Below are 22,645 nucleotides of genomic sequence, written 5' to 3' on the forward strand. Positions count from 1 at the left end.
AATGCATTATGCAGACAAACTTTGGAAATCTATGAAAGAAGACGAAAAATAAAGAAAGCAGATGACACTCTTTTCCTTTGCACTATTAGTTTAAGTTTGCTGTCTCTGGTACTTTATATCAACTAGCTCAGAACATATTCACATTCATAAAAGCCAAAATATCTCGTCTCGGGTAACCATTTTGATTGGAAGGAAAAGAGGGGCGTTAAAAAAATATGTGACCGTGCACCTCAAAACGAACATAAAGTCGCACACACTGAATATGCGTGAGGAATGAAAATAAGTGAAATGGGTCACCCTAGCCGAACTTGACTTTTTTTATATTTTCTGAAAGAGCGGGTCTTCTTTTACATTATGCTAAAATTTGGTAGCATAAAACGGGCAGGAAAGTGTGTTTTTTTAGCAGTTTATCTCGAACATTTTTGGTAGAATATTGTAATTAGGTGTGTCTTTAGAATCCCTTTTTCATTTCTGAAAAACCTTGTCCACACTCTTCACTTTCAACTCTAATAACTTTTGAAAGGATAATGCTACTGCTTTGAAAGTTGGCATTACTTATGAAAAGAATGTGTTGATGAGGCACGCTTAATTTCAGGTTAATCTTGGTAATCTCTTCATTGTTGTTACTCTGGTGGTTTACTTCCTGTTTTTTGTCCCATTCATCGCACAGCCAGCACGGTTTGGTAAAGATTAAGCGCTTGAATAGACACTGTACTTCAGAGCCTCTTTTCTCAGTTCACACTTTTCCTGAGTTTGTGCTTTCTTTCCAATATTTAGATAGGTTAGGAGAGTCCATTTGATTTTTGTTATACATCATTTTGAAGCTTAAAGTCTGCTCTTTCAGAATATGGTCTTAACTAAAAATGCATGTCTTGCGACTTTTTGTTTGTTTTGAGGTGCAGGGTCACATATAGTTTCTCTCTTTGAATATCATAAAAGGTAAATTCCCTCTACCACAGATTACATCCCTAACAAAATATTTAAGCCCAATAGTACCCAGAATTGAAATGGAAATGAGGATAAAATCCAACGTATTTCATTAGATGAAAGAAAAAAAGGGCAAACAGAAAAAGGGCAAACAGAAAAAACGCCATTGTCAACTGCTGGCAATACTCTTCGAATAAATGGCCACAAAACAAACTTCCTTTCGCTTTCCGAGTCAAGCCGCTTAAGGACACTTTCCTGAAGCTGCAACCAATTCATGTTTATCCCAGTCCCCCTTGGTCCATTGAACATCCCAATATTGACTTCTCTCTTCACAGCTCATGTCCCAAGACCGCCCTCCCTTCAGCGCAATATCAAACGTTTACTGCTCTTCAAACCATAAAGACCACATATTCAAACCACCTGACAATCTACACTGACGGTTCCCATGATCCCTCCACTAACTGTTCTGGCATTGGTATTTACGTACCTCACTATCGTCATGAAATAAGTGAAAGGGTTTCACCCATCTCAATTTGTCGTACAGAACTGGTAGCAATTCTTCTTGCCCTATCATGGCTGGAATCCTCCTCCCTCTCAGAGCTGTTATTTTCTCAGATTCTCTCAGTGCCTTGACACTTTTGAATAACCACACCTCAAACATCCTTGACCTTCCCAGTGAAGTCCTTCTTAAATGCTCAAATCTTGTAATGAATGGGTGTGACATCACTTTAGCATGGGTACCAGCTCACTGTGGTCTAGCGGGCAACGAAAAAGCCGATTATCTTGCCAAACAAAGTTTACGTAAGAACATTACAATCAGTGTTCCTCTAAGTGTTGATGATATACGACATGTACAATAGGTGTCTTGACGCTTGGAACGCGTTATGGCGCTCGTCTAAGAAAGGACGCCATCTTTTCAACATCCAACCCTGTGCCTCAAACACCTTCACCTTTGAAAGTCTGAATAGACGTGATGAAATAATAACTCACCGACTCCGCATGGGCAGAGCCAGATTAGCAACTTTTTATCATATTATCCGTAAGCATCCCACTGGTCTTTGCTCAATATGCAATGCACTGGAAACCGTGGAACATTATCTATTACACTGCAAACAACAAACAAATCAACGTACAAATCTCATGCGTGCTATCCATAAGCAATCACTAAACATCTCTGATTTACTCGCAAATCACAAAGCGCTGGACGCAGTTATTGCCTATGTCAAGGAAACCAACAAATATCACAGTATTAAAGATTGCATAACTTTGCTGTAGCATGGACTTTGCAAAGTCTTGCAGAATGTACTTGTACTTTATCATTATGCAAACGTACATTTTAAGATATTTTGTGAGTCGTCGTATTATATGTTATTATGCATTATTGTTATTATCAGTTACTTGTTTATTAATAATGTCTCCCACGTTGCTGTGGAATGCATTTGAAGGTGTATGTACATGTATCATACATCTTCATAAATAATTGCGAGTTGCCTATACACACGTCATGTTGGCATATATCTGCTTATCAATGATATGTGGGTTTTTGTGTTTGTTTTGTTTTGGTTTTTTTTTCATGCTTGATTGTGATAAATCTCACTTATGTTTTATTTAGTCTCGTTTTCCCCTTCCCGGTACACAGGGGAAGGACTTTCAATCTCTCCTATCCTTAGCGTAATAGACCTTCACGACAATCGCAGCGGACATCGCTCTCCGGTCCCCTTCGACAACAAGCCGACCTTGGTCAGCCGTCACGTCGAGGCCTCCATCCGTCCACCTCGCCTATAGGTGCCGGAATCTGCAGCAAGCGGGTTTGGGGAGTCACTCGCTGCTGCAGATCCCGGCATCTCCCTCAATGGGTCTCTATTATATAAAATATATACATGTATATTGTCTTACGTTCCTTGCGTGCGTTTCCCTAGCAAGAACAGGGGATCTTTCGTTCATATACCTATAGTGTAATTTTATAAATGATACACCTTTCATCATTTTTGTGGTGAGAACAACTTAAAATGTTCGTTAATCCCCTTTCGTATGAGTCGCCTGCACCTAATTAATACTTTAAATCTGTGGTTTGAATTTATTTTGAAGATTGTTATGACTCCCACTTTATGGCACTAGATTGTACTTTTTTTATTTTTGGGGGCTTGAAGCCCGCAGGTATACTCATGCGTCCTTGATTCCAGGATTATATCTGTATCATATTTCTCCGTTGTTTGCTGCAAATATTTTTCAACGCCTGTATCAACGCCTTAGAGCTCCTTGATATAAACACTGTATATATTTTTTTTCTTTTTTTTCTTTCGAAACAATGATACAGTTACAGTAATTTTATCTATTTTGTAAAAAAACATATCATTGTGTGTGTGCTCTATTTAAATACTGTACATTATTTTGGGTTGAACCATGATATGGGTGTGTCTGCGCGTGGTTGGAGGTGTGTGTGTGTGTGGTTGAGTGTGTGCACGTGGATGAGTTAGTGTGCCATGCACGCGCGCGTGTATTGTGTAGTTATTTGAGTGTGTCTGAAGAATATGAGGTATTCATCAATATCATATGAGCTCCCTCGTGGAGACGTAATGAGCTCCTTTATGGCGACAATATGAGCTCCCTCGTGGAGACTTTATGAGCTCCTTTGGGGAGACAATATGAGCTCCCTCGTGGAGACGATATGAGCTCCCTCGAGGAGACTTGGTATGCATTTAATATTCTTGTTTATATCTCTTTAAGATCTATAATGTTTGTTTTATGTTATAAGTGCTGTCTGGGGCAAATTATTTGTATAGGGCCCCATTTCTCTCTCTCTCTCTCTCTCTCTTCTTTCGATCTTTACAATAACAACAACAACAGAGAATTTGATGAATCTGTGAAATGCACATCTGTGGAAAGGGAGTTCAGTCACCAAAAGAAGTATAAAAAAGGTAGGGTTACACACAACAAAATACATGTTACACATGATGGAAGCTATTTTACAGGGAGAAGCACATTCTGTTAATGCAGGCTATGGGTACCAATCCACATGCAGGACGCTGTTCATACGTTCATATTAAAGGGATCCTATGGTTTTGGTTGAGACCTAACTTCAGGCTTCTAACATTTTGGGGTGAGATAATGAGAAACCTCTTGTGAAATATGAAAGAGCATGTAATTCCAAGTGGAATTCAACATTCATTTTATGAAAATTGGTTTTGAAATGGCCGAGATATGCAAAATAGAGCAATCCTAATAAAAATTAATGTGGGACCCACCTTTTATCATGATCGCTTTATCTTACTTTGTTTTTGGATGTCTCAGCCATTCCAAAACCGATTTTCATCAAATACACTTTGAATTTGTCTTAGAATGGTATACTGATTTCTTGGTATCTCACAAAAATTGTCTTAAAGTCCCTTTACGAAAATTTTCCCAAGGTTGGGGGGAAAACCCCCAAACAGACCTCACTTTAACGTATCAGTAGTAACAATATAAATTGGCAATGAACATTTTGATATTCTTTTTGTTCTACTGACCCTATAAAATCTGTACGCAATAATTAACATAAATATAATGCCTGCCTGGACAAACACTTGCTGTGTCATGCACATAACGTAAAACCTCATGCCAAAAAGTGGTATTGGTTGAATTTGAATTTGAACAAATACAAAAACAAAACAAACTACCCCAATACTAATTAACTTGCTACACAAAAATGGCATTGCAATGTAATAACCTGCAGAGCAAGCATAAGATATCACATCCCAAGGGCACCAATGCCATGTGGCCGGCGCTGCTGCTATGCTATGATGTAATTATGGATAAATGCTTTCATTGTTTTTTAGCCACAAATTCCCTCCTTTATGGTTCACATGTATAGCTCTCCTACATCTTTTGGAATTGAAGTTATCATTGCACAGTACATACACTTGACACTGGTAAGTGTGGGCATTTGTGTGTGTATGTGTGCATACTTCCAAACTACTGCACCTCCCCCCCCCCCCCCCCCACCCCAATCCCCAAATAACATATATACACTAAACAATCTCACAAGATTATGGTCACGCTGGTAATTTTAAGCCACACCTGCATGGATGTAAGTATGTCATTCACTGACGTTGTGAGCAATAGCAAGGCAGTACAAGTCTTTTGTGGATTGTGCATGCATTCACAATCTCACCACTGTCACTTTAACCCGTTGAAGACTAGTCCCGGGTATACTCGGGCAGATTGGAAATGTGTGTTGTAGCAAAATCAGTCTGTCCTCAACGGGTTAATAGTCACAAGAATATCTAAGCTGTAATTCCAACATTCAGGATATGACTCTCAATTTGAAGCACGGGTCTGCTAATTATGTTTTCACTTTTAAATAGAAGCTGCTTCATTTATTTATTTTTTTTTTTGCTGAGGCATTTTCTCTCCACCACAGTGTACAGGAAATGAACAGCACAAACTTTCCAAGAAAAAATAAATTTTTGCCTGACCGAGTCATCAGTCTGGGACTTTAAATCATGAAAACAAAACATTCAAAGTAGAAACTACATTCTGTTGACAAATTAAACTAATGCGTGCTTTATTGTTCAGTGAAAACCACAGGCCTCTTGAGGCTTTGTGCATGTATCAAGTATTCGAATTTCACCGTCTGGCTCTTTAAATAGTAGATGGCTTTTAATAGAGATTAATCCAACAAGCAACGAGTGGTGAGAGCTATGGAAGCATGCGACATTTTGAAAGCTGATTGGGTAGTTAGGTGGCAGTCACGAATTACAGTTAATGATTGTTAATCAAGCAAGGCTAAATACAAGGACATCCATCTAAATGAAGTCCCTTCTGTGTTATAACAAATATCTTTAAAAAAAAATCCAAGAGCCCAATACCCATTATAAACAGTTTTTTTTTTTTGAAACCACTACTCTTCCAATACTTCCAAAAGAATTTCTGTCGATGTACAGCAAGATGTCAATCTTCAGGTCCTGCAGCAAAATTTTGCTCAGCTGTTCAAGTTCACAGTTGTGAGTACGGATCTGAAATCCATGTCCAACCAACACTATTCCTGCCCTGTTCTTTTCATTACAAATTGCATTCTTAATATCGAACTGTAGTGTCATCATTGGTTTTTATGTTTCACTTAATGATACATTTTACATCTAACTCTCATTGCAGGAATGCACCCTTAAATATTTTGTGCTATGATGTCATAAATAGGAAAGAGCCAATCAAACATATTAAAGGGATGACACAGTTTTGGTTGTGGCCCTAATAAAAGGTGGGTCCTACATTCTATCAGGCCTACTTTCATTTTGTACTCTGATTTTGGATATGTCAGCCATTTCAAAAGCATATAAACTTTGAATTCCTCTTAGAATTGTATGCCCTTTCATAATTATATGATGAGAAGTTTCTTATCATCTTACACAAAAAAAAAACAACAACAATTGAAACCCCATCTCAACCAAACCTGTACCATCCCTTTAAGTCTAATTATCTCCACTTTGTGGGGATACCAAACAGCTTCTAGCAAAATTCTGACATTTAGGGTAAAATGTGAACTGTCAAATCCTGATAGGATTAAAGATAGAAATTACAGGTATGACACACACCTTTTGCTAACCTATGTAAGAGCGCCCTCATTGGTTTTATGTCAGCAGGAATAAGTTCTGAGATCCCCCATATTGCTAGGTGAGGTCGTCGCTCCCCCTCCGCCTCCCCCGATCCCGCCCCCGGGCAGCACAGGCACCCCGTGGGCCACGGGTGCGGCCCGCTGGGTGGGGAACATCATGGTCCTCTGGGTGAGGGAGCCCGGAGAGGGGGCATAGGCCTCCATGCACTCCCCAGCCGTCATGTCCAATGGGAGTTTGTCTTTGTGGTGGTGGGCGGCGACCTCTTTGCTTTTCAGTTCAGTTCAGTTCAGTTTTTATTTCTGCATTTCAAAATCAATACAAATCAACAAATCAACAAAATACTTACATAGTCATTTACACAGCTAATATTCGTAACGTTTGGATCTTACATACATTTTCTTTTTTTTTTTCAAGAACGAATATCACATATGAAAGGAAGCAATAGGAAATGATAAAAATGAAATGCAGGGGACCATCATCATAAGCTAAGCTTGACGAGGAAGATGGCCCCAGGTAAAGAGATACATAAAGAAAATCTTGCCACTCACTGAGTGGGGGGGGGGGGGGGGGGGGTAATTGTGCAAAGGGCACAATAAAGAGATACATAATGAAAATCTTGCCACTCACTGAGTGGGAAGTAATTGTGCGAAGGACGTGCGGTGCAGTGCGGTGTGCATTGTGTTGGGATGAATCTTGGTTTGTACGTTGAGTGTTATTTTGTGTATCAGTGTGATGAGGTGAATGTTACTTCAGTTATGGCCGTGAACTCATTGTTTAGGGTGTTTGTTGACCAGGTGGTATGAATATTTATGTGTCAGAAGTATACTGGATTATGAGGGTGTTTTTTAGTTCTCGTTTGAAAATGTTCAACGACGTACATTGTTTTAAATTAGGGGGTAAAGAATTCCAAATATCTGATCCATTATGTTTTAATGATTTTTGAGCTAAAATGATTCTGGGGTTTTCGAGATGGTAATCGGACGACTGACGTGTTGGATATGAATGAACGGTGGAATTTGGAGTGAAGAAGCCATCAAAAATTTTTGAAAGACAATTAAATGTATATTTATACATAAAAACAGCAGTTTGAAAGGTGTGAAGATCCTCAATTTTCAATGTTTTTAGTTGACGAAATAGGGGATTGGATGGGGATAAGTAACGGGAATTGGTAATCAAACGTACAGCACGTTTTTGGAGGGTAAGAATTGGATTAATTTTAGTTGAGCCACAGTTTCCCCAAACGATATTGCAGTATGTGATATGTGGTAAGATCAATGCATTGTATAGAATAGTCAGGGAATTTTGAGAAATGAAGTTTTTCAGTCGATATAAAATTCCTACAGTTCTCGAGACAGACGTGTGGATATTATGAATGTGATCGTTCCAAGTTAAACTCGAGTCAATTGTAATTCCTAAAAATTTAGTAGATCTTGCTTCAGTTAAGGATAATCCATCAATATTAATATTATAACTGCTGTTAATGTTCTGTGAAACAGTAGGTTTGAAACGTATAAAATTTGTTTTAGAGACATTAAGGGATAATTTATTACATATAAACCATTGGGAGACTTTGTCTATTTCCGTGTTCAGAGTATTAAACAGTGTTTTGAGGTTCTCATGGGAGTAAAAAATATTAGTATCATCCGCAAAAAGTATAAATTTAAGAGTTTTTGATGTATTTATTATATCATTGATATATACAAGGAACAGTAGAGGGCCAAGAATTGATCCCTGGGGAACACCACATACAATATTAGAATTCGGAGATTTAGATGACTTAAATAATACATATTGCTTTCTGTTGGATAAATAATCAATAATCCAAGAAAGTGCTAAACCACGAATACCATATCTTTTTGATTTGTAAATTAATATATCATGATCTATGGTATCAAAAGCCTTTGATATATCCATGAAAATTCCTATAAAGTGTTTTTTATTTGCAAAAGATTCAGTAATCTTATCTAACAATTGAATTATAGCTAAATCGGTGGAATGGCCCTTTCTAAATCCAAACTGATTAGATATAAGTAGGTCATTTACATGAAGAAAAATGTACAGGCGTTTATGAATGATTTTTTCCAGAATTTTAGAAATACTAGGTAATAACGATATTGGTCTATAATTTGTTAAAAGAGAAGGGTCGTCTTTTCTTTTGAAAATTGGAACTACTTTCGCAATTTTTAATGAGTTTGGGCATATTCCAGAAGACAGTGAAAGATTGAAAATGTAAGATAAAGGTGTGGTTATTTGTTTGATGATTTTCTTCAGTATATAAACACTTATTTCATCATAGCCACTAGATCTACTTGGCTTTAATCTGTTAACAATCTCCAGTATTTCTTCCTCATCTGTTGGGGTAAAGAAAAGGGATTTGTCGCAGTTTGGTGGAAGAAATTCAGTAAAGTTTGAATGAACATGTTTGTTTGTTTTTTTTTTTTTTTTGAAGCTAATTGGGGGCCAATATTTACGAAGTATGAGTTAAAAGCATCAGATATTTCATCAGGGTTTGTGAGTTCTTTGTTGTCATTATAAAAAACGGACGATCTCTTTCTTTTCATGTCATTTTGTCTCCTTCAATTCAATCAAAGTGTAAAAGGGATCGACGTATAGTTTGGGTTGAGACCTAATTCTAGGTTTCTAACATTATTATTATTATTTTTTTTTTTTTGGTGAGATAATGAGAATACCTCTTATGAAATATGAAAGAGCATGTAATTCTATGAGGAATTCACCGTTTATTTGATGAACATTTCTTTTGAAATGGCTGAGATATAAAAAAAAAAGAGCGATTCTAATGAAGTGTGGGGCCCACACTTTATTATGATCGCTTTGTTTTACTTTGTTTTTGGATGTTTTAGTCATTCCAAACCCGATTTTCATCAAATAAACTTTGAATTCCTCTTAAAATGGTATGCTCTGTACATATCGTAAGTGTTTTCTTGGTATCTCGCAAAAAGTTAAAAGCCCAATTCTCATCTCCACCAATACTGTACCACGCCTTTAACTGAGTGATGTATCGTCGTGAGTTTCAATATTGTATATGGTACGGAAGTGTATGCCAATCTAACATTGTTAACATTGTGTATTTTTGCCTCTCTGTCTCTCTCTTCTATGTCTCTCTTTCTCTCTCTCTGTCTATTATGTTCTTCTATCTTTGTGTACAATATATCAAATTTCATGTTTGTACTCTCAAAACTGGTCCTGTTTTGAACATCTGATCTCATGAACAATTCATAACATTTTGTATCAAACTAGCATGCAAGTGCTTAGTTTCCGTCATGTGATGTAAGTAACAAGAGGATTTTTTTTTCCAAAGAAATAAAAAAGTAGGTGAAACATAAAAACATTACATTTGATATCGCTGCACCACATTAGAATAATGACTTGGTAATTCAACTAATGTGTCACTACCCCTTGATATGAAAGTGAAAGATGTATGCTGTAATAGATGAGAAAAATGAAAGAAAATGATCGTTATAAGTGCCATTGCGTCGTTTATAGTACACAACCTGTATGGTAAGGGTGTTTTGAGTAATAAGAAACAATAATTGATTTTATTCAGAGGGGTGAAAGCTCAGGTTTTTTAGTTTTTTCAGTTTGTCTCCCTCTACAGGGACAGCCTGGTGGTAGTGTCCCTTCCCGGAAAGCAGTAGATGACAGGTTCGAGTCCCACTGGTTCCTTTTTTCCGACATGTTTGTTAATTTACAGATCAGCAATTGCGATCTTAACACATTTTTATTTGTAGAGGGAGACAAACAGAAAAAAAAACCCTCAAAAAACCTGAGCTTTCACCCCTCTGAATAATATCTTTCTTTCATTCATCCTATGCCTTGTCCGCCTTGGACGACTTAACATAACAACGTCGGAATCTCGGAGCTTGGGTATTATGTTCTATGTTCATCGTGTCACTGCCAGCAACCAGGGATAGCCTGGTGGTGGTGTCGCTGCTCAGAAAGCTGTAGATGACAGGTTCGAGTCCCGCTGGTTCCTTTTTTCCGGCATGTTCGTTAATTTACTGATGAGGAGTTGCGATCTTAACAAATTGTCATTTGTAGAGGGAGACAAACTGAAGAAACTAAAAAAAAAAAAAAAAAAACTGAATAACTGATTTGTCAGGTTACGTGCAAAGTTTTCACACATATCAATTTGTTCGTGACAGTACGTGCCATAGACTGGCAAATTTAATATACATCTTTTTGAGGCCGCTGTAATATCATACTCAGATCTAAGTTCAAAGAGATGTACCACTTGTCTGTTGCAAAATGTTTGATTTCGATATCTGTCGTATATGAAAACCTTGAATGAGTTTAGTGAAGGAAGATTTGTTCAGAGATAAATATGGACACGCTGAATCGGAGTGCGATAGAATTATAAATCATTCGCGTTATTTGTCCCTATTGAAAGATGGTTCTGGCAATCTGTCCGCACTATCAATTAATGTGCTACATACAATATGTTAGTATTGAAGAATCACACGACTGTTTTGCATGTTTTTTTTTTCTTCCTGGTTGTATTTTGATTGAAGATAAAAGCACTTATTGCGGCATCCCAGATGGGAGCAAGTCCCTTCAACAATCTTGAGGAAAATATGCGTATCGTTTGTTGCATCTTCTACATGCAAAAGTAATATCCCTTTTTACTTTCGATTCAAGCACCACTTACATCATGGCATACACTGACAATAAAGACACAACATCAATATCCAAACCGACTGATATGTCCTAGCCAGCATTATGGAAGGCACTTATGTTCAAGAAGGCTGGACCTGGAGACACTTCTCTTTATATTTTCTTCAGCCGCCTTTCTATCATAAAAATATACAACCGAAATTCGTGAAGGACATGAAACAAGGCCTTAACAACTTCTATTGTCTTTTTTGCGTGCATATTGTGGGCGGTGACTCGCAGGCTTACACATAGGAAAGAAATATCACAGTATTTGTAAACTCGTCACAGAAGAATGCCGCTTCCTCTGTCTGAGAACGAATCATTTAGAAGTACCGACAGTGCGAAATAAAGGACTTCTGTGATTACGATCAAGACTCGCCGACATCTTATCACAAACTTCACGTTAAAATAACTAATTTCGTTGCATCGTTTATTTGATATTCCACTGGCAGATGGACAATTTATAGACGGCTTGGTACAGTATTCGACACCTTCGTCGCACAAGATAGAAAGCTGTTTCTTCTTTTTATTTTTATTTTGTTTCTCAGCGAACAAACCATTCAGAAGTAACGGCATTTCGCAAAGCAGTTCTGAAAAGACGCGATCAAGGAGGCTGTCATTTTATCGCAAGCTTCATCTAACATAAAATTCTTCATTTTGTGGTTTCTCCGAAATTTCGCCACAGACAGAAATGAAAGGGAAAAACTCTGTTTAATCACTTGGCGAGACCGTCAAATTGGGGTAAACTTGCGTCTCTTTAGTATGATTGTACGATCAAGCTTTACCGCGACATGAATTAACATCTAAAGTGACCTTGTTTGCATAAATCGTAGAGAACAGTTGTGGCATGATGAGGAGTCTTTATGTCATTTGCAATTTACAATGGAATATTTGCTTTTTCATCCCCTTTACTGTGGTGTTTTTGCATGTCTGCACGCTAAGTATTAATAACGGAAAGGACTTTCCTCATATACCTATCAACGAAGGTGATAATTTGACTTTGGAATGCAATGGTTATGAAGGCACTGACAGTTTTCGATTCTCCAAAGCAAGCTACCTAACAAATAGTACCACGGACGACGACTACTTCGCCTTTTACTCGAAATTAGATGAAAACATTCAAAGACGTGAAATCATAAATGACCACACCATCAGCACATACGTAGAAGATGTGAACGGAACTGGTTTCCTGCAACTGTCTTTTACTAATATCTCTTACAGCGACTCAGGCATCTATACATGTTCAGTATCAGGGATTGGTACTGGGTATTCAAAGACGACAACGTTTCATGTTCGTGTGTTTGGATGCACTTGTTCCTTTGATGTAAGCTCAAGCCACACACACGGGGAAGTCAACATTGTAATCTGTAACATCACGGGGCTTCGTAGCGTAGAGTATGACTGGACAGTTAGATCTCGTAGCCTGCATCGGGAATTCAAGGTGAATGTGTCTGATGGCTCATTTACCTATCCCTCAAAACGTGAATTGGTGACAAGGCGCTCATTGGACATTACACTTGACCAATTTTCGAATACCACTGCAATCCGTTGTGTACTTCCGAGGAGCAGTGGAGAAATCTCAACTGGAGCCATTATCGGTATTGTGATCGTGATCGACATTTTTATAGTGATTCTCTTTTGCTTGATTAGCAGGCGCAAGGAAATAAAACACGTTTGCCTAATCAAACGTGATGGAAATCAGCGGTATTCGGTCGGTGGTGGCTTGGCCTTCAGGGAGGCAACGTCTTTGAAATGAATTCTGATCATTCACCGCGGGAACAAGAGTTGAAGATGACGGAGGGAAAGGCACATCTGTGCAGAATCGTTACGTCTATGAAACAATCCCTGATCAATAGATGGAAACAACATTTGGGGATGGGAATAAAAAGCCGGATGACAACGATCTTCATCTGTACCATTACGATTTTTTTTTTCGCCGAGGACGACGAAGTGATGGTCAACGAACTCTATAAATTCAGCGATGTAACAAACCACTTGGAATGATGCATATGAGGAAGATAAATCGCATTGAAAGTATTATACAAACGTCACAACGGATATAGGCCTACACGGTATAAGGGAATCCGCGAGAATTGATTTAAACTGTAATGATTGTCCTTTAATAGTCTGATATAAAGGCCGGTTATAGGCCAACATGCTTGTACGATTTTAGGGAAAGCGTTCAACCACACAACTAGCGAATTTCTCTCACAAAGTTGACAACGCAGAAATCCTGTGACATGCTGCTAAGATAAGTACTCGTTACTCAATAATTGTACTAATTGGTGAAGAAACATAGGATGTATAGAGTATGCAGAGTATGCCCTTTATTGAAATGAAGTAATCAAAATAATACACTAATTGTAATCGGGCCACAGGAGTGTCATCTTCAAAATTCTCAACTCACCAAATCCATCAAAGCTAAATATGGACGGGCCATCTGGTGGATCTATAAGGACTTTCTAGCAATCAGGAGATGCTGGGTTCGAATCCCATCCTAGTATATACAGATGACAGCATAATTGTTCATACCCTTAAAAATATTTAATTTATTTTAAAGTAAATGAGTGATGTAGTTTTGGTACCTGGATATGACTTGTAAAGAAATTTTGGTACCTGGAGAGGACTTCGATGTACATGTATCAGTTGTCATCTACCAATTATAGTAAATTTCAGTTTTATTTCATTGGCATAACCATAAAAAATGTTCAGATTTCCCTACTCTGGCTATTCTTTGATTTTGTTTTCATTTATGTATAAATCTACTTCGTTGTAATACAAGCAAATTCGCTTGTGGTCAATATTGATGACTACTTAAATAAAGTTAGAATAAAGTTTGGAAAGCGTTGAAAGCAGATAGTATCCTTACATTTTTTGTGCATCGTAATGAGATGAAACTGGAAGTATGATTTTTAGTATTGTTTGAATGTCAATGTCATCAAGCTCACCAGGTATCAGGCATTTTTTTTTTTTTTTGGGGGGGGGAGGGAACTTTAGGAATAAATAAAGCTGAAAACAGGTAAACGCATAATCTTGCAGACATTTCTATAACCATGACTTTTATCGTCGGTGGCTATTAGTACACGACGTAAGCGGTGTTGTCAACGAAAGGAAATTTAGGTGATGAATTCCTCGGATATGGTAGCCTGAAGTAGTCAAGGAACAATTGTTTGGAAACGTAACGTATAGAAATGACACCAGTAATCATTTGCATTTTCTCGCTTCCAACACTACCAACATACTACCTGTTCAATATTGAAGATCACTTGGCATTGTTGTAAGACGATGTACATGTACTGGTATATATAATTATATTATTTTTCATGATATTTTCGCTACAACTTACTATATACACTGTATAATGTAATACAATGTAATATAATATAATATAATATAATATAATATAATATAATATAATATAATATAATATAATATAATATAATGTAATATAATATAATATAATATAATATAACATAATATAATATAATGTGAAATGATAAAGTATTATATATAAATATGTATATACATGTATGTGACCGTGCATCACAAAACGAACAAAAAGTCGCACACACTGATTTTGCGTGAGGACTGAAGATAAGTGAAATGGGTCATCCTAGCCGATCTTGACTTTTTCATATTATCTGAAAGAGCAAGTCTTCTTTTACATTATGCTAAAATCTGGCATCATAATAAAAACGGGCGGGAAAGTGTGTTTTTTAGCAGTTTATCTCGAACATTTTTGGTAGAATAGTGTGATTAAGTGTGTCTTTAGAGTCCTTTTTTCATTCTGAAAAACCTTGTACATACTCGTCACTTTCAACTCTAATAACTTTTGAAAGGATAGGGCTACTGCTGTGAAAGTTGGCATTAATTATGGACAGAATGTATTAATGAGGCAGGCTTAATTTCAGTTTAATCTAATAATCTCTTCATTGTTGTTACTCGGGTGTTGTACTTCTTGTTTTTTGTCCCATTCATCGCACAGCCAGCACGGTTTGATAAAGATTGAGCGCTTGAATAGACACTGTACTTCAGAGCCTCTTTTCTCAGTTCACACTAATCCAGAGTTTGTGTTTTCTTTCCAATATTTAGATAGGTTATGGGAGTCCATTTGATTTGAGTTATACATCATTTTAAAGCTTAAAGTCTGCTCTTTCACAATATGTTCTTAACTCAAAATTCATGTCTGGCGACTTTTTGTTGGTTTTGTGGTGCAGGGTCACACACACACACACACATAATATATATATATATATATATATATATATATATATATATATATATATATATATATATATATATAATTATATTCACTACAGTAAAGTTCATAAAAAAAAACTCTGTGAAATACGTAGTTTTGACGAATTTTCGCCAATAGGGCTTTGTCAAGTCAATGGTAGATTTTGTTTTGAAGCAGATATATCGGCATATCTGCTTCAAAATAAAATCTACAATATCTCCTTCAAAATAAATTACTTCTTTACGTATGTCTTTGAATATATATCTATCTGCTGAGTTTTCTTATGAACTGCTGTTGTTAATCAATACTTCCTTGGACTACGAGCAGAAACCTATTGCTGTTATTCATTATATATATATATATATATATATATATATATATATATATATATACACACACTAGCGGTGGCCCGGTGGCCCGGGGCCACCAAAAACGCAAGTCGGGTTACCAAAATTTTAGAAATGAAGAATTTGGTGGCCTGATCGGGCCACCAAAAAAGGTCGGATGTTTGCCTTTGGGCCACCAAAAATAAAAGTTAGTGTGGAGCCCTATATATATTATTATTATATTCTTTATTCGCTTCTTACAAAGCACATATATATACAGTAAAATATTCCTAAGAACATGCAGATACAATGTGTAGACATGGATACAGAAATGAAATATTAGAAAAAAAAAATAAACATACACACACATAGGTCTAAACTTGCCCTCAGGGAGATCCAACAGATATCCACATATTTTCGCCCATCAACCCTCCCTCACCCGTGCCCGCTCTGACTGTTCGGGGAAGTGAGTGGAGCACAGCACCCATCCGTATCCCGGCTAAAAAACTACGCACCCAATCCAGCACAATGTACCTCACTCTCTGACTACTAGTACAATGTACATGATGTGTACACACAAGTGCGCACGTGCGCCCGTGCATGCTCTCATAGACATGCACACATTGTTCAATAAGTACGATGTTCTACTATGCACCCGTATACGCACAACTGTCCCCGAAGCAGTCATGATGATATAAAAAGAAAAAAAAAATGCATCTTTTACTCTATGTTCTGTATAATAGTGTAGCCAGTATATGTATATAGCCAATATATATATATATATATATATATATATATATATATATATTATGCACTTCTTGCAGCAACCTCCGCAACAAGTCACTTGAGCAATCTTAAACTTTAAAAGCGTGTGCTATGCAAACGTGTGTGATGTGTATCCCTTTTAAAGGCATATTTAACCATTTGCAGATGAAACAAAACCCAGCACTAGTGCTTTAGAATAGTTCTAAAATGTGAGTTTGGGATAGAAATAACCACTGTAAGAAACTGAACCCGTATAATCACAGTTAAATTTTGTTGAATATACAAACATGTGAACAATATTTATTCTAAAAGTGTTTCCAGATTGAACCGTCTACAGTTATGGTTTAATGAGAAAAATAATGATATCTGATATATTTTAGGTTTTATTGCGACAATTTTACGTGGCAGGATTTGTGATACGTCAGACCTACACATTTGCATCATTGTGATATCTTGAACATTTTAAAATCTTTAACGTTCTATTTAAAAAAGTCTACCTTCTAAAAGGAATACTGAGTCTGAATACAATCACCAGGAATGACGGAGCATCGATATCAAAACCAGATGTTATCTCCTTAAACGCATATTTCAGTAAACACTCACGTTCATGAATACTCCACCTGGCAAAGATTTTATGCGTTTCTTTTCAGTCACTTCATTATCCTAGGAGTATAATCGAGTTTGCTATCATGGCAATGGGGCATTAATCCAGGGGTGTGGGACATTATTTTGTAATGTGCAAAGTGATTGACAGATGTATACACTGAAGACAATAGAATAAAAGTACTTTGCTGTTTGTTTGTGGGGTTTTTTGTGCACAAGAGCAGCGTGGAATGCTGCTTCCTCTTTCCTTGTCTGCAAACAAGTCATTCACAAGTTACATCTAGTTTGCAGGCACAAACCCTTGTTGGTCGTAAAGGAGTCTGCGCCAAGACTACTATATGCACCACTTCGGCACTGTCCCATAGGCCCTGTAGTGTTGTAGCTTTGGGAGAGGCTGCAACGCAGTGGTGTGTGTATTAGTCTTGGCACATGCAGACTACTAATGCGACTAACAAGGGTTTGTGCCTGCAAACTAAGTTACATCAGGGAGCGAAGACGTTCTGAGTTGAAGCGCAGTTAAGACTGGCTGCGGTATCTTGTGACTTCCTGGAACGTAATACATTTTAGTTGATGTGTTTCCTGTTACGTTTCTTTGAAGTTACTCAAGTATCATATTCTCTTACTCAGAATTGTAGCATTGCGATGACATGTTTTTCTTTATGTTCTGAACATTTATTTGATGAGACTGCTGATATGGAGTGAGCTTACGTCTCTGGAATACTACGTAATTACATGCTCGTTGATGTTGTATGGTCGCGAAGAGGCTGAACAATGCTGATCTTCTTGTATCAGTCGAAGAGAGATGAAACGACACGATGAAGTCCCTTCGTGTTATTTGTAAATTACATTGGAATATTTTTCTTCTTGTGTTATTTTCTGAGGTGTTGTCTGAGGTCTGCATGTCACTATATGCGATAATTTGACGTTGGAATGTGATGGTCATAAAGGAACGGATAGTTTTCGCTTTTCAAAAAAGGGACAAGAAAGTGACGACGACTATTTTGCCTTTTACTCGAAATTTGAAGAAAATAGGCAGAAACGGGAACTCATAAATAACCATCCCAGCAGCTTATAATTATGTAGAAGATGTAAACGGAACTGGTTCCCTGCAGCTTTATTTCACTAATATCTCCTACAGCGACTCCAGCAACTATTTGTTCAATAGCAGGCCATGACAATAGTTATAACCGGAGGGCCAAACCCCAAAAAGTCGCTTACTTAACGAGTGAGTTGCACTCTCTCTACAAACTAAGTAGACCATGCTTATTTTCAAGTTTTTATTGTAACAAACAACATTCCACTGGTCTACTTCAAAACATTTGTTGCGAAAGCCTCCAAATCCAAGATGGCGTCCAAGATGGCCGCCATATTTACTGAATTTGTTATTTGAAAGATAGAATTTGATTGAAAGATCAGATTTCAACAAATGTGATGTCATATGAAAGAGAATAAAATTTTCTACAAGTTGATACCATTTTTGTGGGTTATTGTGATAAGTGGATTGAGATTTTAAGGAAAAAACACTCATTTTTTGATATTTTTCTGAAAAAAGGAAAATCATGAAAATGCTTGATTCAGCATAAATCAGAGAAAGACCGAAGGATTATCTTGAAACGTTTCAAGAATTTTGTTTGACATATAATTAATATTTGGAGAAAATTAGGGGTCAGTACCGTTTTTGGTTCAGGAGTTATAACGTCTCAAACTTGAAAACTCACTATGTAAAAATGGCCACTTTAGTTGTGACAATACCTTGTTGGTAGTAAAAAGAGCCTGCGCGCGCCAAGACTACTACACGCACCACTGACACTGGCGCTTGTAGCAGTGCCAGTGGTGCGTGTAGTAGTCTTGGCAAACGCAGACATTTTCTTTGACAAACAAGGGTTTGTGCCTGCAAACTAACTTTTCATACCAAGTGGTAGCTCAGGTGACGCTGATTGCTATTATTTCAAAGTAGATTGTTCTGAAGCAGATGAGATGAAGCAAAAATATCTTTCAAATAGAGGTAGAAGCTTGAAACAACCTTGCTATAGAAAGTTTAAAACAAAATCTGGATCAATCACTCAAAAAATTCAAGATTGCAGGCCATCAAAGCTGACATAGTGTATTGAGCCAAAGTAAATGTATCATTTCGATTTTGATACAATTTTGTCTGTTTTGCTGTCTATTTATATGGTTTTTATATATTCTGAACATTTTAATGCTATTTCAAACCATCTTAGGTTTATACGGAGACATTTTTTTTTAGAATGCACCATGAATATTTCTCTAAAAAGTTAAAAAAGAAATTAAATTAAAAATGTTTATGAAAACCATGCAGAAATTAACATCTTTCCCATATAATCAATATTTGGAGAAAATTAGAGGTCAGTATTGTATTTGGTTCAGGAGTTATAATGTCTCAAACTTGAAATCCCATTTTACATAATATGCATTTACACGCATCTGTTCCCAAAGACGTCACAGAGGGTCAAATCCAAGATCGTGCTTACTTTTCGAGTTCCACTCTCTCTATAAAGAAGACCATACATAATATATATTAAGCATACTAAGCAATGTTCCGTAAGTACACCTCAATAGATTTGTCGCAAAAACCTCCAAAGTACAAATGCGGTCCAATAGGGCCGCCATTTTTATTGAAGTTAACATTTCAAACATAAAATTTGATAGAGACATTGGATTGCAACACATTTGATGTCATATGAAGGAGAGTAAAACTTCCTAAAAGTTGATACCACTTTAGCTGTGTATTGTGATAAATTGGGGGGGGGGGGATCCATATTTTTATATTGTTTTGAAAAAAGGAAGAAATGTGAAAATGCATGATTTAGTATTTATCAAAGAAGAACTGAAGAATTATTTTGAAACCTGCGATTGAGATTGAGATTTACTGAGATTGAGACATAATTCATATTTCTGGAATTACAGGCAATATCATACACTATTGACAAGTTAACGTCTAAAACTTGAAAAAATTACATTTAAGCATTATAAATTTTGCATACAATGTGTTTACATGGTCACATGTAATACTGTAACGGTCTAGTGACTTGCAAGTACGTCCTGCAAACTAACTTTTCATGCCAAGTGGTAGGTGACGCTGATCGCTATTACTGTAGCATTTCATCATAGTAGATTGTTCTGAGGCAGATAAAATTGAACAGAAAGTATTTTCCAAAAAGAGATAGGAGCTTGGAATTTGGCACAAATTTTGCCAATGTGTAATATTTAGCGATAAAAATAGTATCCACACAAAATTCAAGATGGCGGTAATTAATCGAGGTTGTCGTTCAAGGCATTATTTACCATTAGTGCACGTAAAACAAAAACCCAGCTTTACTTAATTCCTCAAACTAGTTCTAAACTGTGAGTTAGGGATAGAACAACTAATGTACAAACTGAAATCAGTATAATTAATGCTAAATATTGTTAGATATACTAAATAGATCTGATAAGAATGTTTTTTTTTACATACTAAATTGTCAACAGTTATGGCTATGGTTTCTTGAAAAGCAATGGTGATATCTCCGTATGTTTTAGGCTTTATTATAATTTTTTTACATGGTAGAATGTTTTGTAATACAACTAACCTGCACATATAAATCGAATGTGATATCTCTCCCAATGGTAGAATACCTTTAGTGTGTTGCGTCAAAGTTAAATCTCAACTTATAACTTATAATTTGATATATTTTTTTAATCTTCTTATATTGCTGTCTATTACATGTTCCTATACATCCGAACGATATTGTGCTAGTGTAAACCATATTGAGGGTCTTTTTTTTGGGGGGGGGGGTGGAGCTCATTCCAGTGTTAGGGTAAGGCCCAATCTTTGATAAAAAAGAAATGCTTCTGTATCAAAGATATGTTTTTTTTTACTTGTATGTTACTCTGCTGTTGTAGAAACGCCTGAATGATGATGGTATATGTGTAATAATGTCTGATCCGTAGATGTCCTTGAAAGCCCTTCTGATCCGAAACCCCCCCCCCCCCCCCCAAAAAAAAAAAAAAAAAATCCGACATGGCGGCAATTTCTCAACTTTGTTGTGCGAAATGTGTTGTGCGAAATTACTTTCAGTATATTGTTCGAATAAAATTGTCCAAATTGATTATTCGTGCTGTATAGTATTCACATTTACAAATAAGCATGCTGAAACTGTATTTTCTGTTACCAGATTTTTCTTACATTGTTTTTAGGCTGATTTCATGTGGGTTATAGTGTCACAATTATTGATCTGAGCTTATGCCATTGGTAGATGCTTTCCTATATTAGATATCAGGATCACTCGAGAGTGAAAAATGTTCATTTTCATTCATTCTAGAGTGACCTCGGGGGTCACTCGAAGAGTGACAAGTGATCCCTAAGGCAGGGCTCGACACTAACGGTGGTCCGGTGGCCCGGGGCCACCAAAAACGCACGTCGGGCCACCAAAATGTCAGAAATGAAGAACATAGGTGGCCTGATCGGGCCACCAAAAAAGATCGGATATTTGCCTTTGGGCCACCAAAAATAAAAGTTAGTGTGGAGCCCTGCCTATTAAGGTCACTCTAAAATGAGTGAAAATGAACATTTTCACTCAAAAGTCACTCCAATTTCACTCTAAATTCACCGTTTTCTTGTTATTCACTCCTCACATCAAAAGCAAAAGCTTCCACTCGATTTGGGTTTTTTTTTTTTCTTTTTCGGAGAGTAGAATATCACTGGTTCTAAAAATGTGTCCATAAAAACCTAAGACGGTTTAAGATAGCACAACAGACAAAATTGTATCGAAAACGAAATAATACATTTACTTTGGCTCTATACACTATGTCAGTTTTGATGGCCTGCAATCTTGAATTTTTTGAGTGATTGATCCAGATTTTGTTTTAAACTTTCTATAGCGAGGTTGTTTCAAGCTTCTACCTCTATTTGAAAGATATTTTTGCTTCATCTCATCTGCTTCAGAACAATCTACTTTGAAATAAAAGCAATCAGCGTCACCTGAGCTACCACTTGGTATGAAAAGTTAGTTTGCAGGCACAAACCCTTGTTTGTCAAAGAAAATGTCTACGTTTGCCAAGACTACTACACGCACCACTGGCACTGCTGCAAGCGCCAGTGTCAGTGGTGCGTGTAGTAGTCTTGGCGCGCGCAGGCTCTTTTTACGACCAACAAGGTATTGTCACAACTAAAGTGGCCATTTTTACATAGTGAGTTTTCAAGTTTGAGACGTTATAACTCCTGAACCAAAAACGGTACTGACCCCTAATTTTCTCCAAATATTAATTATATGTCAAACAAGATTCTTGAAACGTTTCAAGATAATCCTTCAGTCTTTCTCGGATTTATGCTGAATCAAGCATTTACATGATTTTCCTTTTTTCAGAAAAATATCAAAAAATGAGTGTTTTTTCCTTAAAATCTCAATCCACTTATCACAATAACCCACAAAAATGGTATCAACTTGTAGAAAATTTTATTCTCTTTCATATGACATCACATTTGTTGAAATCTGATCTTTCAATCAAATTCTATCTTTCAA

Source organism: Diadema antillarum, unplaced genomic scaffold, assembly GCF_040938485.1.
Source record: "Diadema antillarum isolate AM-2024a unplaced genomic scaffold, OU_Dant_1.0 seq00000786_RagTag, whole genome shotgun sequence".
In the NCBI taxonomy this organism is placed as follows: domain Eukaryota; kingdom Metazoa; phylum Echinodermata; class Echinoidea; order Diadematoida; family Diadematidae; genus Diadema; species Diadema antillarum.